The following is a 21,937-nucleotide window of genomic DNA, read 5'->3' as shown; positions in this document are numbered from 1 at the left end:
CGCATAAATTTGGGTTTGCATTGCATAATGATACAAAATAAACATAAAAATCCCAAAGGAACTGTCAGCAAAACATTGAAACATGTTGCTCACATGGAGCAAAAAGACCTGACGGACGAGCTCATGGCCCCAACCATGAAAGAAGAAGAATATCTCTTCCCAAGAAGAGGATCCACACCAAGAAGAAAAGCTGAAGGAAGACATGGACACGAGAAGAGAAGCTGCCACAAGAAGAGAAGCTGCCCCGAGAAGACTGGAAGAAGAGACGAACACGTGGAGAGATGCTGCCACGAGAAGAAGACTGAAAAAAAGAGAAGATGTGAGGCTCCAAAGAGTGAGGAGCCATGTGAAAATCTCTGAGAGAGAGAGAGAGAGAGAGAGAGCCCACAACCCAATGTAACCTTCCCCAATAAAGTAAAACCACCTCTAAGCCAGGCCATGTGGTAGATGTATGTGTGAGCACTTTAGTCAAGGTCGCGGGCACTTATAGTAGCCTTGGACACATTGAGAGAGAGAGTGTCAAGGACTATGGAGTTTAGGGACTTGAGGCACTGGTCGCGGACTGTCAAGTAAGAGAGAAACTTGATACAGGGTCCAGGTGTGCTGAGATAACTTGAGGGGAGGAGTAGACACTGGTCGCGGACTACCAACAAGTAAGGGGAGGCAAACTTGGTATAGGGTCTAGGTGTACTAGGAGTATTCACTTGAGGGGAGGTGTTGAAATATACAAGTGAATAGGGTGTGTGTGGGAACAAGCTCTTGGATAGAGGCTGTAAAAGAGGAGATGTAATTGTGAAAGAACCTGTGAAAAGGTGAGAAGAATCTACTGGGAGAGAATAAAGGGTAGCATGAGAGAATTTAGGAGTGTGGAGTTATTCTGGAAGATAATCAGGGAAAAGAGAAGAGGTGGAGAGAATCAGGCAAGAGGTGGAGATATTCAGGGAGTGAATCATGGAGAAATCAATGGGATTTGATGCTTGATGTAAACTCTATAAATTGAGGCATAGCCCTAATGAGAATTTGCTGGTTTTTGAGTATCCATGCTTACATTAATCTATCTGCTAATTATTCACTAATTACATCTTAATTATTTCTTAATCACTTTGTTAATCATGTTGATTCTAGTGTATGATCCACCCTAGCTCATCATTATGCTCAAATTTCAACACAACCCTCCTTTTTCAAGCTCCTCAAGGAAATGGTGGCCAGGTTAGCTTGGATATATTTTAAAGAAGAGTTTTTTTTCTATATTAGTGCTAATAAATGTGTATCTTTTCCTTTTAAAAATAATGACATAAAATTGTATGAAGTTACGAATTGTGTGATGCTGTATTCAATAAATTGCATTGAAATTGTTATCTTTAAAGAGTGCAAGTTTTTCCTGGCTTCAACGCTAACTCCGTTCCGTGCTTGTGTAGCCGGGCAGCGTCGTTAGTAAAGCTCGGGAATGGCCCAAGGTATCCCTTATACCATTGGGAGAATAAGGTTCGCCGATTGAGGCGAGAGGTTATGATGGTGCCTAGTTTTGAGGGCCCAAGCTAGTGTGGTAAATAAGCCCACCCTAGTGTGCAGACATCCCTCTGAGGGGCAGGAGGATCGAGCGATGGAGCCTGAGAGGGCGACAGGCCGGCTTGGCGGACGATGAGGTGTATGGTCCTGTAGGGTTTTGCCCAGTATGTAGAGGCTAGAAGGCCGAATTCTAGATCATCGACAGAATAAAGGAAAAGAATAAGAGAGCCGGTTTGGCTTGTATGGAATTGATTCATGTATCAACTTTTTATATATATATCTTATCTTTGGCATGATTGTATTATGTAAAAAGGCTATTTTAACAAACCTTGTGAAAAGGGCCGTAATTAAGGAACATGTTTATTTATGTCAAATAGTGTGGTAGGATTAATTAGAAAACAAATTGACGCGTGAGTAGGGTGGAAAGTGGGAGGATGGAATGCCCTGATGGCACCATCCTACGGACGGGTGGACTCACTTAGTCGGGTAGCTTTCCAACAGATTAAGTGAAAGCCCTATGCTAGATAATTAGGTTCTTGGGCAACTCTATTCTAGAAGACTAGGTTAGCGGCGGCGACTGTGCCTTGCATGGATGAGGAAAAAAGTGTTGCCTCTAGAAATCAAGTCTAGTAGTTGCCCAATTTATGATAAATTACCCTATGGGTGATTTGACTTTTAGAAGATCACGCTTCCCCTGTGGGATAGGACTAGGTCTTACCTATGAATTGTATCCTTGAATCTCTACACATGGTCAAGGTGTCGATAAATAGGAAAGTTTCTGCAAGTTAAGACTTAGTGGACTATCTTAAGTGTTTCTCCTATTTTAGAAGGGGGAACCTTACAATTGGTATCAGACCTGATCTTAGCTCCTAGGAATTGCCATTTAGGGACTATTTTGCAATGAATGTTTTACCTAACAAATGCTAATTAATAAAAACATCCTACTAAAACAAATAAGTTGAATTGATGTTTGAATGATTATAGGAAGAGGAAGATGCCTACTCGAAGTTTCTAGTTTTTCAATGCATCTTCGAGACTGCCTAGTCACTCCTCAAATTTCAAGTTCCATGACACCATGGTGCAGATACTAGAGAAGATACTAGAGAAGATGTCCCTCTCTCATTTCTCTCGTATTGAAAGAGGATTGAAAGAGGATGGGGTAGAGATTTTTGGAGTCATGGGCCGAGATATTTCTTCATCCGAGCAGATCGAATTGGGAACCTACCACCGACTTAAAGTGGATTCGTTGGATTGAAAAGTTGAAGATGATCCATTTATTTTGGTTCTTCCGTACCCCTAGGGCTGACACCTCTGTGACTATAGATGGGATTCGCATACCTCAGGATCGCTGGGTGTATGACCAAGTGATGCAGATCTTACCTGCTGATAGAGTAGCTGTGTTGGGATATACCCCAATCCAGAGTCTACCACCCTTACCATCAGTTTTTCCTCGAGTCTTAGAAACTACAACGGAACCCCCATATTTCACCTATGTGGACCGCTCTACCCTTATGTCATAGTCAAGCTTAGGAATTTCCCTTGATGGCAAATAAGACTAATTATATTAGTCTCAGACCTTGTAATAAAACTCGTCCTTGTAAATATTTGGAAATAAAATGATTTCAATGTTTTACTCTCCAAAAATAAGCGTTGTGCAAATATGAATCTTGTAATCTTAAAATTATTTTTACAATGATGCCCAGGATGATCGCCCTCCACTTCCCAATGCGCTTTACACTGCTACCCAGGCGAAGAAGCTCTTGCTCAAGCAAATGCAACCTCCCTCCTTTAGAGGAGAAAAGGTTGAGAAGGATGCTAAAGTTTGGATTGAGGCAATGGACGATTATTTCTCTGCCGCCGGTACTGGAGTAGCAAATTAGTCTATGCTTGCACGGTTTCGCCTCATCGGAGATGCTAAACTCTGGTGGAAATAGTGGTGCCGTGACAAGGAAGTCACCGAGCATTCTCAAACGTGGGAAGACATCAAGCAGGCAGTGAAGGAAAGATATCTTCCCCCATCCCATGAATCCATAAAGATGAATGAGTTTTTTAGTCTTAGGCAGTGCATCTTAACTCTTGAGGACTACTATTCCAAATTTATCACTCTTCGGAAGTATGCCCTAGCAGCTATGACTACTTCCCAGCAAGTGGCTCGTTTCTGCCAAGGGTTAAATGAACCCTTAGATTCTCGCCTTGAAGCAATGAGGCCAAGCACATTAGAGGATGCTCTCATACGAGCAAAGCCCCTTGTGAAAGAAATGAAGATTGACAAACCTAAGCATCAAAAGAGATCTTACCCTGAGGCAAATCCTAAAGATCAACCCTACAAGAAACCCCAATTGAATTTCCCCTACTACAACAAAGGGCGACAAGGAAACTCTTTTGTCCCCCGCTCATATGCTGCTTCCAGAGAAGGCCCTCTGTGTTTTGAGTGCAATGAGCCGGGACACTTTAGAGCCAACTGTCCCAAGATGGCAACATCATTTCCCCAAGGTAACAGAGGAAATCAAGGCAGTGGAACCCCTATCCACCAAGGTGCAAGAGGCGGTGGGCGTGGCAGAGGCCGCGGAGGGGCAGTTGCTAGGACCGCCTGTATTATAAGTGAAGAACCGACCTTGGAAATGGCTGAAGAAGAGCGCGCCACCGTCCATGCGGCAGTAGAACACCAAGGTCCAAATAAACAATTTGGTGTAATCCAAATCCCAGCCACTCATCACACGGGGTAAGCCATTTCAGCTTTTGATTGATTGTGGTAGTACCCATTCACTTCTTTCTCCTAGGTGTTTGTAAAAATTGAACTTGAGTCAAAAAATAGCTAGAAGAATGACTGTAGAGTTAGCCAGTGGGAAAGAAGTAGTATCTCGCCACTCTATAGGAAACCTTGATTTTGAGCTGGGTAATGAGCAAACTCATGGCCACTTTAGAGTCTTGCCATTAGGAATTTATGATGGAATCCTTGGGATGGATTGGTTAATTGCAAACAAAGCTAGCATTCATTGTAACTAGGGGAGTATTACTTTTGAGAATAAGCATGGCCAAGTAATATCTGTTCAGGGGTCTGTTCAGGGGATAACAGGAAAACCTAAATCTAGGGTAGTCAAGGCAAAACATCTTCTCAAGGGAACATGTAAGGGTCAGCAAGTTTTCTTAGTCAAGCTCAACAAAGCCATTGAACCTACTAGTATGGAGACAGAACCCTCTTGGCTCCAAGAATTCTCTGACATCTTCCTTGACAAGCTTACAGGGCTACCGCCTCCTCGAGAAGTCGATCATGAAATCGAGGTGATCCCTGGAGCTCAACCAATCTCAAAAATGCCCTATAAAATATCCCTTCCTGAAGCCATTGAACTTAAAGAGCAACTTTCCCAACTCATTGAGCAAGGATTCGTACGCCCGAGTAGCTCTCCTTCGGGGGGGGGGAGGGGGGGCACCTATTCTTTTCCAAAAAAAGAAGGACAGAACTCTCGACCTCTGCATAGATTATCGAGGGCTAAATCAAGTCACTGTCAAGAATAAGTATCCTATCCCTCGCATCGATGAACTTCTTGACAGGCTTCATGGGTCCAAAGTCTTCTCAAAAATAGATTTGAGGTCTGGTTACTATCAGATCAAAGTCAAGGAAGTAGATATACCCAAGACAGCCTTCAATACCCATTATGGCCACTATGAGTTTACTATAATGTCATTCGGGTTAACCAATTCTCCTGTAACCTTCAACCGCCTAATGCAAGATATATTCCGTCCTTACTTGGATGGATTTGTGCTTGTTTTCTTTGATGACATCTTAATCTACTCGAAATCAATGGAAGAGAATGAGGAGCATGTGCGTAGAGTTCTGCAATCATTGCGCAAACACAAACTCTATGCCAAGAAGAGAAAATGTACCTTCTTTACTCATCAAATTGAGTATCTTGGATTCATCGTCTCCAAAGATGGCATTTCAGTAGACCCCGCCAAGGTCAAGGATATTCTGGAGTGGCCACCCCCTAAATCAGTTTGTGAAGTTTGTGGGTTTTTGGGAATCACGGGATGGTATAGGATTTTTATCAAAGATTATGCCTTGGTAGCTGCACCTTTGACGGATCTTCTTAAGGAGGATTGTGAAATAGTGTGGCTACCAATCCATCAAAATAGTTTTGATCAGCTCAAGGTCATTATTACTTCTGCCCCAGTCCTGAAACTGCTTGATTTTGCCCAAGGAATTTGAAGTGATTACTGATGCTAGTAGTCTAGCACTTGGTGGTGTCTTAGGCCAAGAAGGAAGACCAGTCGCTTATACTTCCCGCAAGCTGAAGCAATATGAAGCAAATTATTCCACCCATGATTTGGAGCTCTTAGCAGTTGTTCATTGCCTCAAATTATGGAGACATTATCTCTTGGGGGCAAATTCCAGCTTATAATTGACCACAAAAGTCTAAAGTGGATCTTCACCCAGCCTAACCTCAACATGCGGCAAAGGAGATGGATTGAAATTCTACAAGAATATGACTTCGACATCAAATTCCGCCTTGGGAAAGATAATGTGGTAGTAGATGCACTTAGCCGCCCGCAAATCTTTCTTGAGTGCAATTTTAATGCCAAATAATCCCATATACTGGTCAAGGTGGAATAAGTCTCATCTCATGATCCAAATTATCAGAGGATGATGAAGTTAGTAGAAGAAGGGGAAAATTCAGAGAGAGAGAAGAATCTAATCAAGGGATACTCCACTCATGAAGGAAGCCTCTACTTCAATCACAGGCTATGTATCCCTAAGGATCCTGCTTTTAAAGAAACTAATCCTCCATGAAGCTCATGATAGTCTTGCTGCAGGACACCCAGGCTATGCAAAAACATTAAATGCAGTAAGAAGGAGCTTTCAATGGGCAGGCCTGAAAAATGATGTCCTTCGGTACTTGAAGCAATGTCTCTCATGCCAAAGGATCAAAGCTGAAAGGGTCAAGATGCCTGGAAAACTTCAACCCTTGGATATTCCCCAAATGAAGTGGGAGTGCATTAGTATGGATTTTGTCACAAGTCTCCCCACTGTTCAAGGAGGATACGACTCCATTCTGGTAGTAGTGAACTTACTTACCAAAGTAGCTCACCTTATACCAGTGAAGAAGACCTTCAAAGCTTCTGATGTTGCTCGAATATTCATCCAGGAAGTCCTCAAACTTCATGGTCTCTCAAAAAGGATAGTAAGTGATCGGGATTCTGACTTCACTTCAAAGTTTTGGCAGTCCTTATTTCAAGCCCTGGGAATCCAACTTTGCTTTAGCACAGCTTATCATCTAGAGACCGATGGCCAGCAGACTGAGAGAGTCAATCAAGTAATTGAAGACATTCTTAGAGCATATTGTGGACGGGAACCAAGAAGGTGGATTCAATACCTTCCCCTGGTAGAATTCGCCTACAATGCATCTTATCATCATCAGAGCATAGGAATGTCACCATTCAAAGCACTCTATGGGCAAGAATGCTTGTCTCCTCAAAATTTCTTTGATCCGACCATAAGAGTTGAGGCATCCAGGAAAATGCTCGAAGAGATGGAGGAACAAACCAAGGCAATCCAAAAGGATATTAAAGCTACCCAAGATCGACAAAAGCATTATGCTGACACCAAGAGGTCTGAAAGGACCTTCAAGGAAGGAGACAGAGTTCTTCTAAGAGTGCGGCCCAAATGAAGTTCTCTATTACTCGGGAAATATAAGAAACTCAGCCCTAGGTATTGTGGTCCCTATAAAGTTATCAAGTGTCTAGGTAAAAGTGCCTATAAACTCCAACTCCCAGCCCATATCAAAGTCCACAATGTATTTCATGTAAGTTTGTTAAAACCATATGTACCCAGTCTCGATCATATTCTTGATGATGAACAAGTTGTAATCCCTAATCAAGGAGTCCTTGAATTACAACCCAGTAGCATCATAGATTCTAGGGAAAGGCAACTCCGAAATAGAACTCTTGTGGAACATCTAGTACAGTGGAAAGATTACCCTAAAGAGGATGCAACTTGGGAAGATGAAGCTACATTCTTAAAGGATTATCCCCAATTCATGACAAGATGAGGACATCTCGATTTCTTTAAGGGGGTAAGGATGTAACATACCCATCTTCACTAATAAAGAAATGTTCATGTAATAGATAAATTTATGAGTTTTTATGGTATAAAAATCAATGATTTTATTATTTGAGTAATTTCTACTTAGAATCTTCAAATTTTGAGCCCAAATTTGGAATTTGCGTGCAATTTTACCCTAATATAGGATTTTATAGCATCCAAAACGGACACCGAATCAAGCTTATATGCAAATTTCAATCATTTTAGTTAAAAAGCCACGACCTTTAAACCTTAATAAATGCACGATCGGGCGTCTGATTGACAAACGGTCTGAACCCCAGTGCCCGTACCCTTACCCCTGAGATATATAAACCCTCGAGGTGCTCCACAGGCAACACGCATTTCTACGCAGCGTATGCCCTGTTGTACTACCGTCCGTACCGCCATCTGTCCCTGTGTAGTGTACTTGCCATAGTATAGCCGCCCCTTGCATCCACCCCTCATTTGCCTCTTTTCAGATAAGGCAATTTTCCTCCATCGCCCTCTTGCTAGAAGGCAGTGTCCTTAACTCTTCTCCCCCCGTGTGAATAGACTTAGAGCAGCCCTCAACCCTTCTCCCCTTTTGCAAGACGTTTTTGTCTTAAGGACATCTCACAATCCCCCCCATTTGCGTAGACTTTAATAAGAGATTTTTTGCCTTAAGAAAGAGTTCGTGCACTATAGTCTTTTGCTCATACGGTGAGCAAACGATCTCAAAATTGAGATCCGACTGAAGCGTTTTGACCGCAGCAACGAGCCCTACAAGTCAACGTCCAAGATGGCCCCATCCCAAAAATATCAGAATATTGACTCGAGAGGAGAACACAACAACGAGATTAGGGAAGATGCCCCCGATGCACCAACCCTCCTTGTTCAAGCTTCTTAAGGAAATGGTGGCCAGGTTAGCTTGGATATATTTTAAAGAAGAGTTTTTTTTTCTATATTAGTGCTAATAAATGTGTATCTTTTCCTTTTAAAAATAGTGACATAAAATTGTATGAAGTTACGAATTGTGTGATGCTGTATTCAATAAATTGCATTGAAATTGTTATCTTTAAAGAGTGCAAGTTTTTCCTGGCTTCAACGCTAACTCCGTTCCGTGCTTGTGTAGCCAGACAGCATCGTTAGCAAAGCCCGGGAAGGAATGGCCCAAGGTATCCCTCATACCATTGGGAGAATAAGGTTCGCCGATTGAGGCGAGAGGTATGATGCTGCCTAGTTTTGAGGGTCCAAGCTAGTGTGGTAAATAAGCCCACCCTAGTGTGCAGACATCCCTCTGAGGGGCAGGAGGATCGAGCGATGGAGCCTGAGAGGGCGACACGCCGGCTTGAGTCCTCGCCAGCGGGGTCGACGATGGGGTGTATGGTCTCGTAGGGTTTTGCCCAGCATGTAGAGGCTGTGGAAGGCCGAATTCTAGATCATCGGTAGAATAAAGGAAAAGAATAAGAGAGCCGGTTTGGATTGTATGGAATTGATTCATGTATCAATTATATATATATATATATCTTGTCGTTGGCATGATTGTATTGTGTAAAAAGGCTGTTTTAACAAACCTTGTGAAAAGGGTCGTAATTAAGGAACATGTTTATTTATGTCAAATAGTGTGGTAGGATTAATTAGAAAACAAATTGGACTATCTTAAGTGTTTCTCCTATTTTAGAAGGGGGAACCTTACATCAACAAAGGATTGGGTTAAATCTCCCCCTCATGTGTGCTGGCTCCTTGCATGACATGAGTATTTTTAATTATGTATTACGAAAATAGCCCTTGAGCTAACGTGTAGCTTTTGCCAAAAATAGGGCTCTTTACGTTTTACAAAAATGACCAATCCTTCTAGAGGATGTTCACACACATCTAGTGTATTACGAAAATAGCCCTTGAGCTAACGTGAAGCTTTTGCCAAAAATAGGGCTCTTTACGTTTTACAAAAATGACCAATCCTTCTAGAGGATGTTCACACACATCTACTGTGTACTAAAGATAATAGTGAAGCTCTAGTTCACACACAGTACACCCGTGCATATTGGTGTACATAAATATTCGAGTAAAAATAAATGGCACGTGGCCAACAAAAAATAATGAAGTATAACTCATAAATGTCGAGGCGATATAAATGCCCATGCACATGACAAAACCCACGCGACACCTCGTTTGGTGACCCTCGTGCATGCAACACCTCGTTCGATGACCCTTGCACACTCATGCCTGTGTGATTCGTTCGGTGACCCTTGCACAAGTATGAAGATAGAGTACCTTATCAAATAACAACAAATATTAAGAGGATTATCTTTTCAAATCAAAGCTTGTATTGGAATTCTATGTCAAAGATATATTACCTATTCATGCCGGGGGGAGGAGGACTTTCCACTCCATTCCATAATGCCTTCCAATCTCCCATGCTTAGTGGATGTGGAGGGACTCCCATCCAAGAATGAACAAATTTGGGATGATGATGAGGGAGAAATTGACGATGATTTGCATATATCACTTTCTTCAAGCTCTCTAGCCTAGACGCCACCAATGATGGACCACAAATAGGACATGCATGGTATCCAGATGTGGAGAGACCTAAACAACATACACATTCAAGCATGTCAAAAAACAATACAATGATAACAAAGAATCATCATGAATAGAAACCCATTTGACTCACCTGAATACTCGCCCATAACCAGGAAAGTCGTGCATTGTCCACATCAAGAAGGCCTTCAACAGAAAGTCTTGTGAAGATGGAGGCCGACATATGTCATGCACATGGATACCTGTCAAAAGTATCTCAAGCTCATCAATTAATGACTCAATATATATATCCATATTCTTTACCTTATGATTCCCAGGAGTGAGAAGGGATAACATGACATGTCCTTTATTTATTGCCATGGATGGAGGAATGTTGTAATTCACCACTACCACTGGCCATATTATACTGTAATGAGGTGCTCTTGATTCCAAAAGGATTAACACCATCCATACCCAATCCAAGTCTCAAATGTCTAGGCTATTCCTTGAAGCTTGGCCACATTTCTCGATGTGCTTCCATGTAGTAGGAGTGTCTGTGGGAATTATCATCTTTCCATCATTGGATCGATGAGAGGAATGCCATGACATGAGCTCTGTAATAGATTTGCACTTGAACATATGTTGGATGCAAGGAATGATGGAAAAATGTCAACACCTTACGCAGCACATTTAGACCTTTAAGGTCCTCTCGATATCTTGGCTCGCCACAAATAGGACACTCCTGAGCTGCCGCATGTATCCCACGGAAGAGAACACAATCATTGATACATGTATGGATGTGAGTATAATCCAAGCCTCTAAGAGATGTCACAAAGCGCCTTGCTTGGTCTCTTGAGGTTGACAATTATTCTCCTTTAGAAGCATCTTCGACAAATTGCTATCGACAAAACAATCAAATACATTAATATAAAAAATATTTTCTTCTTATATATCTATAATGGAAGTAGACAATTTATGAGAGTAGAGAACTCACTTGAGAAGTGCATTCAAACTTGCATTTCTCCATCCATAGATTGTTTGCAAGTTGAGCAACTCAAGAGTAGCGCGTAGAATGGAATATGTGCATTTCTCAAAAAGTGGGGTCAAAGCCGCATTATAAAGGTGATCATTTTCCATGGCTTGTTCATTTTCACTACGCTCATTGGCAAATAGAGCACGTACCATATCTTCTAAAACCTCTTCCTCCACCATCTCATGAGGAAAGGGTGGTGGGCTTGTATCTCCATCATTCCAATCCTCCACCACTTCTATGTTTTGTGAAGCCTCTGCCATTTCTCTACGACGCTTGGCCTCTTGATGCCGCCTATGAGTTAACATAGAAGGGTGCGGCACATTATCCTACAAATGAGTATTTCAATGTGAGTCTCCATTGAATACTAATTCGTAATTAAATTCTTACAATATATGCAAAGTATACTTACCATTGACCCCGTTGGTTCCCATTTTTCTTACATTGAAATGTGATTCATCGTAATGCTACGTTGTTGTGCATACATCCTCGACAATGATTACATATACATTTTAATTTTTGTTGCAACCAACGATCTTGATTTTGAACACGAAGGGAGTCATCATCACTAGAAGAACTGATTGATGAAGACCATCCTACATATTCAAAAAAAGAATAAATAATTTTCATCTTTCTATGTGTGTGTAAAAACTTTTTTGTTTCACGTTTATTTGCGCATCTAAAGGTGCATCCATAAACGCATCTACTTTGTAGAATAGACGTATGTATAGACGCGCACTGTGGCAAAAAATACCAACATTTAAACCCGAGAGTGTTTTGCCAGTATTTTGGCAAAACGCAGTTCTTCCAAAAAACATCCCGCCCTATTTCTAATCCTCTCTCACCCTCTCCCTCTCAAGCCCGTCTCACCCTCTCAAGCTTCATCACTAGGCTGTAAATCTACTTTACAAAGGACTATGGAGTAAGAGTTTATCTTGGTACATACCTTGGTTGTGGTTGGTGAGTCTCTTTCTCTTCTTCTTCTTCTTGCTCCTTTTCTTCTTGTTATTCTTCTTGCTCTTGTTCTTGCTCTTTTTCTTGAACCCTATTTTTCTTTTGTAAAAGACAATCAAGTGTTTATATAGCTCACTTTTTTTTGACTATTTTACACATTTTTACCTCAAAAATCACAAATAACCAAGGAAGGCCTCTTGGTTTGTTTATTATATTTTCTTAATATTTGATTACTAATCTTTCATATGTATGCTTATGCATAAGATTTACTACTCTTTTGATCACCCTTTTGGTTTGTTGGTTTTGTAGGTCCTCTAATCCTCTCTTTCAATATCATGAAAAAAGAGGTAAGTGCTTTTATATCTTTCCTCTATTATTATTGCACCCTTGGGTGTTGGGGATTTTTTTAAGTAGGTTTTCATATAAGCCTTGCGCATAAGCCTTATGCATAAGGCCTCATGCATAAGCTTTATGTATAAGCTTTCTTGCATAAGGCCTCATGCATAGTTTTATGCTTAAGGCCTCATGCATAGCTTTATGCATAAGTTTTATGTATTATGCATAAGGCTTATGCATAAGCTTTATGCATAAGCCTTATGCATAAGCTTTATGCTTAAGGCCTTATGCATAAGTGTTATGCTTAACACTAGTTTAGTACCAAAAAAGGACACTTAAGTGTCCTTTTTCGGATGATGCAAATAAAATGCTACTTGCGCTAGGAAAGACATATTCAAAATCCCTCTTGAGGAGTTTGAATATGTGACCTAGTGTGTCTTTAAAAAATGTAACCTTGCAATTTGGATGCCGGCACGATAAGGAATTACACCCATAAATAGGACTTGCATGAGACTACAACTCAGGTTTGAGAAAACTGCCTTATAAGCTTAGAGAAAAAAATCACTAAGCCCCGTGAAAAATTCCAAGTAATTATTTTATATTTGTGTCAAAGATTTTGCCAAGTTTCATATGAAATAAAATTCAATTGAGAGTGTCTAAAATAGTAGGAAGTTGTGTGTGTTTGATACACCACTTTTTAGCATCCATTTGTATCCAAACCAATACATGGTTTTAATGTGTTTGCAAGTTTTTTAAGGTGATACAATGCTTACTCTATCCATTGATATCTTAAAGTTATATGTAAAATCCCCTTAGTAAGCTACAAATATTAATTGTTTCAAAATGTCAAAACTGCATACAGCAAAAATTCTAGATTTAGATGCTTGAGTCATACGCATTACATTCCTTAGTAAACTTGCAACATTTTGTCTGTATAGAATAATTTCGCTAAGGTACATTGTACAAACATTATTTGGGCACTTAAAACCTTTGTTTCATGGTTGTTGAGAGAGGATTTAGAAATTTTAAAAAATGTAGCACGATTGAAAAACTAAGATAGCGCTCAAGTAGCAAGATTTACTTGAGCTTGGGACCCCAAAAAATATGTATTAACTTGTTTTTGAACTATATAATCATTTTCGATACCAATTTGCACTAACATAACCCTAGTTTTATGGAAGTACCTTTGGAAGGCCAAAATTTTCCTCTTTTTCAGCATCTTGGTAATTATGAGTTTTTTGTTATAGTTCACAAGTAGCTTAGGAACTAGGACCTAAAGGAGATTGTGTTATTTTGAAACCCCAAGTTCTACCAATTGACTTTTACAAACATGAAAAACATGATTTACTCAAGAAGTTATAGGCATTTTATGGGATTTTACAGCTTTAAATTTCAATGAAAATTTTAAGTTAGAGTTTTTTTAATCAAATTTCTAATATAGCTTGTGTTTTGACATCATGAAAAATCTCCTTTTTTTTTATACTTTTACCCGACCTACGGTTGAAACAAGGTGTAGAAATGTTGTTTCTAGGTTTTCCAAAAAATTCCAAAGTTTTGGTGAGAAACAGGACACTAAAGTGTCCTCAGGACACTTTAGTGTCCAGTTACAGAACTAGTGTTAAGGCATAGTACTTTAAGCTTATGCATAGTACTTTAAACATAATGCCTCATGCATCGCTTTATGCATAAGCTTTACTAATCTTTTGCTCACCCTTTTGTTGGTTTTGTAGGTCCTCTAATCTTCTTTTCAACATCAGAAAAAAGAGGTAAGTGCTCTCATATCTTTTCTCTCTTTCCTCTATTATTATTACACCCTTGGGTGCTGGGGATTTATTTTGTAGGTTTGCACATAAGCTTTATGCATAATGCTCATGCATACTTAAGGTCTTATGCATAGTGCTTTATGCATAAGGCCTCATGCATAAAACTATGTATAAGGTCTCATGCTTAAGGCCTTATGCATAGTGCTTTATGCATAAGGCCTCATGCATAAAACTATGCATAAGGCCTCATGCTTAAGGCCTTATGCATAGTGCTTTATGCATAAGCCTCATGCATAAGCTTTATGCATAAGGCCTCATGCATACTTTTATGCTTAAAGCCTCATGCTTAAGGCCTCATGCATAGCTTTATGCATAAGGCCTCATGCATAAGCTTTATGCATAAAGTCTCATGCATAGTTTTATGCTTAAGGCCTTATACATAGTGCTTTATGCATAAGCCTCATGGATAAGCTTTATGCATAAGGCCTCATGCATAGTTTTATGCATATAAGCCTCATGCTTAAGGCCTCATGCATAGCTTTAAGGCCTCATGTGTGTAGCTTTACACATAAGGCCTCATACATAGCTTTATGCTTAAGGCCTTATGCATAGTGCTTTATGCATAACGCCTCATGCTTAAGGCCTTATGCATAAGCTTTATGCATAAGGCATAATGTATAATGCTTAACAGCTTGCATAACGCATAGTTCCGGGAGTAAGATGACTCTCGGCTTGCATAACGGCTTACATGCTTTCTTAATATTTGTTTATTTTTTGTGTTTTGAAGAATGAGATGATTCTTGGGGTCAAATTGACTTAAAGAGCCGGGAAGTCTTCATTTCATAATATTTTTTTAATATTTTCTTTGTTTGTATAGATGTGGCCTGTTAACAATCCAAAAATGGGATTGATCATGGTGAAGGACATAGATTAAGCAACATAATTAAGGTGGATTAAACCACACTAAAAACTCCAGGAGAGAGAGAGAGAGAGAGATTGCACACTCAACAATGGCTCTATTGCATATCTCAAGTGAACCATACAATGATATAGGCTTTCTAGCCTTATCCCACTTTACACATCATCATCCATGTGGCACTCCCTTTTCCACTTCTTTTGGTCAACACTCACACCATTCAATATTACATGTGGCATTCCTATCTCACCACAATATCTTGCACCTCTAGGGTGCTTTCCCACATACACACAACACCACGATTACATCTCTCAAAACCCCCTCTTAATTGAGGTGTTCCAAAACTCACCCATCATCCATCACCCATATCAATGTAGCATTGCAAAAACACAATCGCTACCTCTCAACACTCCCCCTCAATGATAAATTGGAGTGTCCATCAACCAATCATGTGTGTGAGTGTCTACCATCTTAGACACCAAGTCCATTTTGAGCCGACTCGCTCACAGCGGAACCACTGAGTCAGTCTGATTTGAACATGGAAGTTTGGGTGGGAACCAACCCATGCGCATGCACCTCACACGTGCATCGCTCATGCACACATCACCATAATAACCATTTGAGCTTCTCGGTGAGCTCGGGCATGGTTACCCTCATACCATGGGTGAATACACATCTTGTTTTGAGCTTCAAGCTCGGGTACGGTTACCCATCTCATAATCATGGGTGAAAAATACAATCATTTTGTTATAAGGCACTAGGGAGAGAGTCACCACAAATCTCAAGTTACCTTCACCCATCACGAACATGATGCCCAAAACATGCCTTTTCAAAGGCTTATAACACATGCATGGGAACACCCCTTGTCAAAGTTTTTTTTTTTTAAAAAAAGGTTTTTTCCTTTTGAAAAAAAAAATTCTATTGGACAAATTTGCAAACTCCAATGTGGCTACTCTCTGCACCACTGCTGGTGCGGGGCCTGTGAGCTACTTGTCTTCTTGCATTGATGGCTAGCCTTCACACACACGCCATAGATGGCTTTTGCTTGATATAGGTCTTCATCTTCTAGCCCCTGAGTGCATCGTATAGAGATAACGTTGTCCATACACTCTTGTATCTACTGCTCCAGATGCTTCCACTTCAATTGTTGCATCAATAGACCTATTGCGTCACCAGCTCTTGCTCCATTGACTGCATCTTTCTTTGCAATCTCTTGAGTAGCGCCATAGCTACAATATTGCATTACCATCTTCTTTCGCAGCCCTGCTTTGCTGTTGTGCCTGTTGTTTGTAAGATATGGAAAGTATCCCTAGCTTGGTGCCGACAGCCACCTCCACAACTCTGTGGTTTGTAAGTGGCCCGTCACCAGCATTCGCTCCACTCTGTGTCGCTTGCCTGTCGTCAGAGTGGCATAGAAGCAGATATGCAGTAGCAGCAATACCCCTATGGCTAACACATTCCTCCAGGAGACAATCCAGCATCCTTTGTCTCACGTAGTCTTCTTCAGTCCGCCTTTCTTCTAATCTGAGCTCGCCATCATGAGAACTTTAATCAGCTGCTCTAGCTTCTTCAAGAGCCGTGCTCAATTTCTTGCAAGCACCTGCCTGCTGCATCAATAGTTTATGCTCACCCATGTTCTATTGAGTTTGCTCTCTCTTGCGTTCTGTACACAAGTCTCTTTGTGTAGCTCATCTCTGCTGTACAACAACATTCCTTCTAGAGCCATTCCTAGTGTAGCCATTTTGCCTTATTCATGCTGCCCTTCACCTCTCTCAATAGCTTCAAAACTCCATATCATCTCCCATTGCTACTTTGCCTCTCCAGACCTCCAAGTTGAGGTCTTCCATGACCATTGACATGGCCTTCATGGCCTCCAAATTAGCATGCTCTCCCTTCAATGCATCCATCCATTCAAGGGTGCTTTTCCATTTTGGTTTCTCTCAAGAAACCAAGGTGCAAACCTTTTGAAAGCCCCAATTGCTTTCCCAACATTTGCGCATACTTGATGAGCGTACCAAATGCGCATCTTCCCTTTCCAATGTGCTCAACCATGGACTTCTTCCAAGCCCATAACTGCTTGTCCCTTCTTAGACAAGCATTGCACCTCTTACACTCTTTGCCCAAATGCAAAGAACCATGGGATCCACAAATCCCACACATAGCAACCCTTCTCAAATATGAACATTCATCCATGCTCAAATACCAAATTAGAGGCAAAAACACCAAAATACCTTCACAAATCTCCTTGGCAGCTTCTCCTTGTTGATGACACCGAAGACTCCATAGTATTCATCACACTTGCTGAAATCTCCATTTTCAGCTTCCATGATGATGAGAAAGATTTCCATGTTGCAAAACTCCCATTTGCAACTCTCTTGGCAGCTTCTTTGATGTTTGAAGACTCCATAGTCTTCATATAATGATGAAATCTTGATTTTTCAGTTTCATAGGCAGCTTTGAACTCCTCTCTCAAATGCAAATAGAGAACAATAATAGAGTGTGTAATTTTTTTTTAAAAATAAACCATAATAACATGCTTAATCAAATAAACACACAACCAAGCTAATATACATAATAATCACCACCATGACCAAGAGCCCACCCAAGCTCTAATACTATGTTAACAATCCAAAAATGGGATTGATCCTTGTGAAGGACATAGATTAAGAAACATAATTAAGGTGGATTAAACCACACTAAAAACTCCATGAGAGAGACAGAGAGAGATTGCACACTCAACAATAGCTCTATTGCATATCTCAAGTGAACCATACAATGATATAGGCTTTCTAGCCTTATCCCACTTTACACATCATCATCCATGCGGCACTCCCTTTTCCACTTCTTTTGGTCAACACTCACACACCATTCAATATTACATGTGGCATTCCTATCTCACGTGGCTATACGATCATGTATGGAGAAATATGGAGAAAATTCCCTTGGAATGATCGTGACAATGTGTTACAATATACTGAGCATTTTTGGCAAACATAATTACATCTTTGCATGCTAGAAGGTGTGTATGATGATACTTTGCAACAAAAGTATGAGGATGTTCTTGAAGAAAGCTTTTAAGCAGAGGTGATTATGTTTCAACCTTCTTCTCTCTATGAGGCTATTTCTCTTGCTCATACTGCAGAGAAGAAGCTTCGCTCCATTGGCACGTTTGTTAGGCCTATGCAAGAGCCTAGTCCAACAAATTGGCAATCATCTTTTATGGGTAATAATCATCCATTTAGATGATTTGTTTGACCTAATTCTTTCAATTTAAATCGCACTAGCAATGTTCAACACTCATGCGTTCCCACCTTTCCTCCTAAAAATATATTTAATGGGGCAACCTAATTCTTTCAATTCAAATCACACTAGCAATGTTCAACACTCACGCGTTCCCATATTTCCTCCTAAAAATGTATTTAATGAGGCAACTTCAAAAACAAATTTTGTAAATTAAAACCCCAAGCCTAGTCACAATAGTGCTCACAATGTCTCATTAAAAAGCACTTAGGCCTACTCCTTGAATATCTTGGGCATACTGTTTCTGCTAATGACATTCGTGTTGACCCTAAAAAGATAGCAACCATTAGAGATTGGCCAACTTTCAAGACTGTACATGATGTGAGATCTTTTCTCAAACTTTTAGGCTTTTTATAGAAAATTTGTGTGAAAATTTTCTCTCATTTCACTACCATTGACATTACTTGAAAAAGAAAAATGTTTTCTGTAGGGGTGACAGTCAACAAAAGTCCTTTGATCATCCTCAAATATCTCTTAACTCATGCCACAGTCCTACAATTACCTAACTTTACTAGACCATTTTTCGTAGTTGTCAATGACACTAGTGGATCTAGTATAGGAGCCATTTTGATGCAAGATGACCATCCCTTAGCATTTGAAAGTCGTAAACTAAAACCCTTTGAACTTAACTATAGCACCTATGATAAGGAAATTTTGGCCATAGTACATGCTCTTCGCATGTGGAAACAATACCTCATGGGTTCAAAATTATTGATTAAGAGACTGACCAACAAAGCATTAGACACCTACTTAATCATCCCTTGATCTTCGACTATCATATTAAGTGGTCTTCGTTTATTCAAAGTTTTCACCCCATGATCCAATATCAATCGATATGTGCTAATGTTGTTGCAGATTCTTTGAGCCGTAGACCATCAATTAATAACATTTTTGTTATTCTTATTGGATCTTTTGATACTATGCGTGACACTTATAACCATGATGTTAATTTTTCAAATTATTGGAATGCGCTTGTTCATAATAACCATTTCTTCCTCTCAATAGTTATTCATATGTTGATGGTTTTCTATTCCTTGAGAAAAGATTATGCAAATTACTGCACCATTTAGGCATATTGTTTTGTAAGAAATGCATGAACCACCTTATGTTGGGCATCATGGCATACTTTCTACTTTAACATCATGTGAAAAAAGAATATTGGCCTAACATGAAAAAAAAATTTGCAACATATGTCTGTAATTGTATTATTTGTCAACGTGTCAAGCGTCATCATGGAAAACCATATAAACTGTTGATATCTTTGCCAATTCTGAATGGTCCATGGGAAGAAATTTCAATGGATTTCACATTACGGAGAAAATGGACTATAAAATGGGCCCTTTACTAATCAAAAAATTAGTGCTAATCAAGATATCCAACCAATGGGAAGGGGGGGAGTGCACATTCTATTCACCACTAGCTTTAGCTATAAAATATAGGTTAATTATTACATGCCTTAGCTTTGTCCCCCTATCTTCCACCTCTCTCTAGAGGTCGCACCAAAGTTCAAGGCAAGGGTCAAATCTCCTTTTTGAAATGACATGGGCCAACATTTTTAAATAAAAAAGTGTAGCTCGACCAAAAAAAACCCTAAAAATTTAAAATTTTGGTTTCCCCTCTAAAAAGGTGGTTTTACCTCAAAAAAGGCTATCTAATCATATTCTATGGTGGGAAACCCATTTTTCAAGCTCCTTTAAGCTCTCTAAGCTCTCAATCTCTCTCTAATCCTCTTCCACAAGATTCTTTAATCTTCTATTATTGAATAATCATCTTTAAAGCTACTACACTCTCCCTAATCTCATCTTGCTCTCTCTTGCTCACCCATACCAAGCTTTAATCTTCTATTTCTTCATAATCTTCTATTTCTTTAATCATTTCTTAAGCTCTTGTGTCCTCTCTTTTTCTCACTCTTCCTCACCCATACATCTCATTATGCCTACCTCTAGTAAGAGACCAAGTGATTCCATCTTTGAATACCTTCTCTACAACACTAAGATGATGAAGGTGAGTGGATCGGGCATCCATTTACAGTGAAAGATTGGGTTTATATGCAACCAAGTGTCACAGGTCCACATCGAGTTCTTAACCATGGTGTTTTGGAACACCATTGGAAGGTAAGGATTCTTCATTTCAAGAAGGATAAGAATGGAGAAATCAAGGCAATAATACAACATGTCTACATGGCTGTAGACATGTATCTTCCTCCTTCCATGGAGAGGAATAGGCTCCCTTGCAACTGTAAGTATGTGGTTGTAATTTTTTTAAGAAATGGTTTGTTTTGTTTTACTAATTATGGTATGTGGGTTGCAGACATTTTCCCATCAAGCTATATTGAAGAACAATCTTTGAGAAGCCTCACTGGAGTGTTTAGTGCTTTTCATAGTACAATAGGTGAGCTTATGTTGAGAATCATAGAGCCCTCTTAAACAAAAATATATTATTTTACACACACTCTTACAAAGTCCCTTCTCGGCCTATAGAATATGGTAGCCTTGAGGAGATCCCTATGGACTCTTTACATAGTGTAGAGTGGTCAGTGCTGGATAGGTGGAGTGTTAATGATTTTAAAAACAAGATGTATTCTGACATACACTCTTCCTTAAAATTCTCTAAGGCCTCTAAGTCTATGGGGCTTGCATGGTTTGCCCCAATCCATCTATTTGTATTTATGTTCTCTAAGCTTTCTCCATAACCCAACCCAACAATGTTCATTTGCAAGAAATTACAAATTGAACAAATTAACAATGTCTAGGCAATTGGATGGAGTATTGTGGAGGGGTTTCACAAAGGGGACATCTACTCGTGCAAAGTGGTGCCTTCAAGTGTGACCTTTCGATACTTGAAGACTCGTCAAATCTTATCCATATGATTTTTATATGAAACGATGGATGAAGAAGAATGGGGAGTGGGTTCCGTTCTTGCAATCAAGTGAGGGTATGGATACACCCATAGATTTATCTCTGACTCTTCGTGATGGTTCAATTGAGGTGGTGAAAAACAAGCAATGAATGGAGCTTAGGAGACGTTCAAGAGCATTTTCTCATTCTGGGATTTCAAGATGTCCAAGAAGCAAGCATCAATATTGGCCGACACGAAAGGTGGGCTTTGATATTTGTAACTTTACGTTGCTTTGTGTTTTTTGAATATGTTGTTTTATTTATTACACTTGAATTTCTTTATTTAGATTGGAAGACGTTTGGAGAAGACCTTAAAGGTTTGCAAAGACTGGAGTAACGATGGATGCAAATTTCAACTTCAGAATTAGTGTCATAAGTCGTCGACGAGGGGCTATTTGTCTTTTTTTTTTAAATTAAGATGGTTTTGATATCAAACCTATTATGAAATGATGGTCCCTTGTGAATGACCACTTGTGTTATGTCTTGTCGATTTAATTTATATTTTTATATAAATTTGGGGTTATTTACGGGTCACTTACGTTATAGTATGAAATGCTCAATGTTTAATTTTGAGGTCTATAAATATAGGACCTCATTTTCTAACACTGTTTCGAAGTTCGTCTCTCTTTCACCACTCATCTCTCCATTTCTAGC

Source organism: Cibotium barometz, chromosome 31 (assembly GCF_041138505.1).
Source record: "Cibotium barometz isolate CiBa-2024 chromosome 31, ASM4113850v1, whole genome shotgun sequence".
Lineage (NCBI taxonomy): Eukaryota > Viridiplantae > Streptophyta > Polypodiopsida > Cyatheales > Cibotiaceae > Cibotium > Cibotium barometz.
This window is presented reverse-complemented; position numbering follows the sequence as displayed.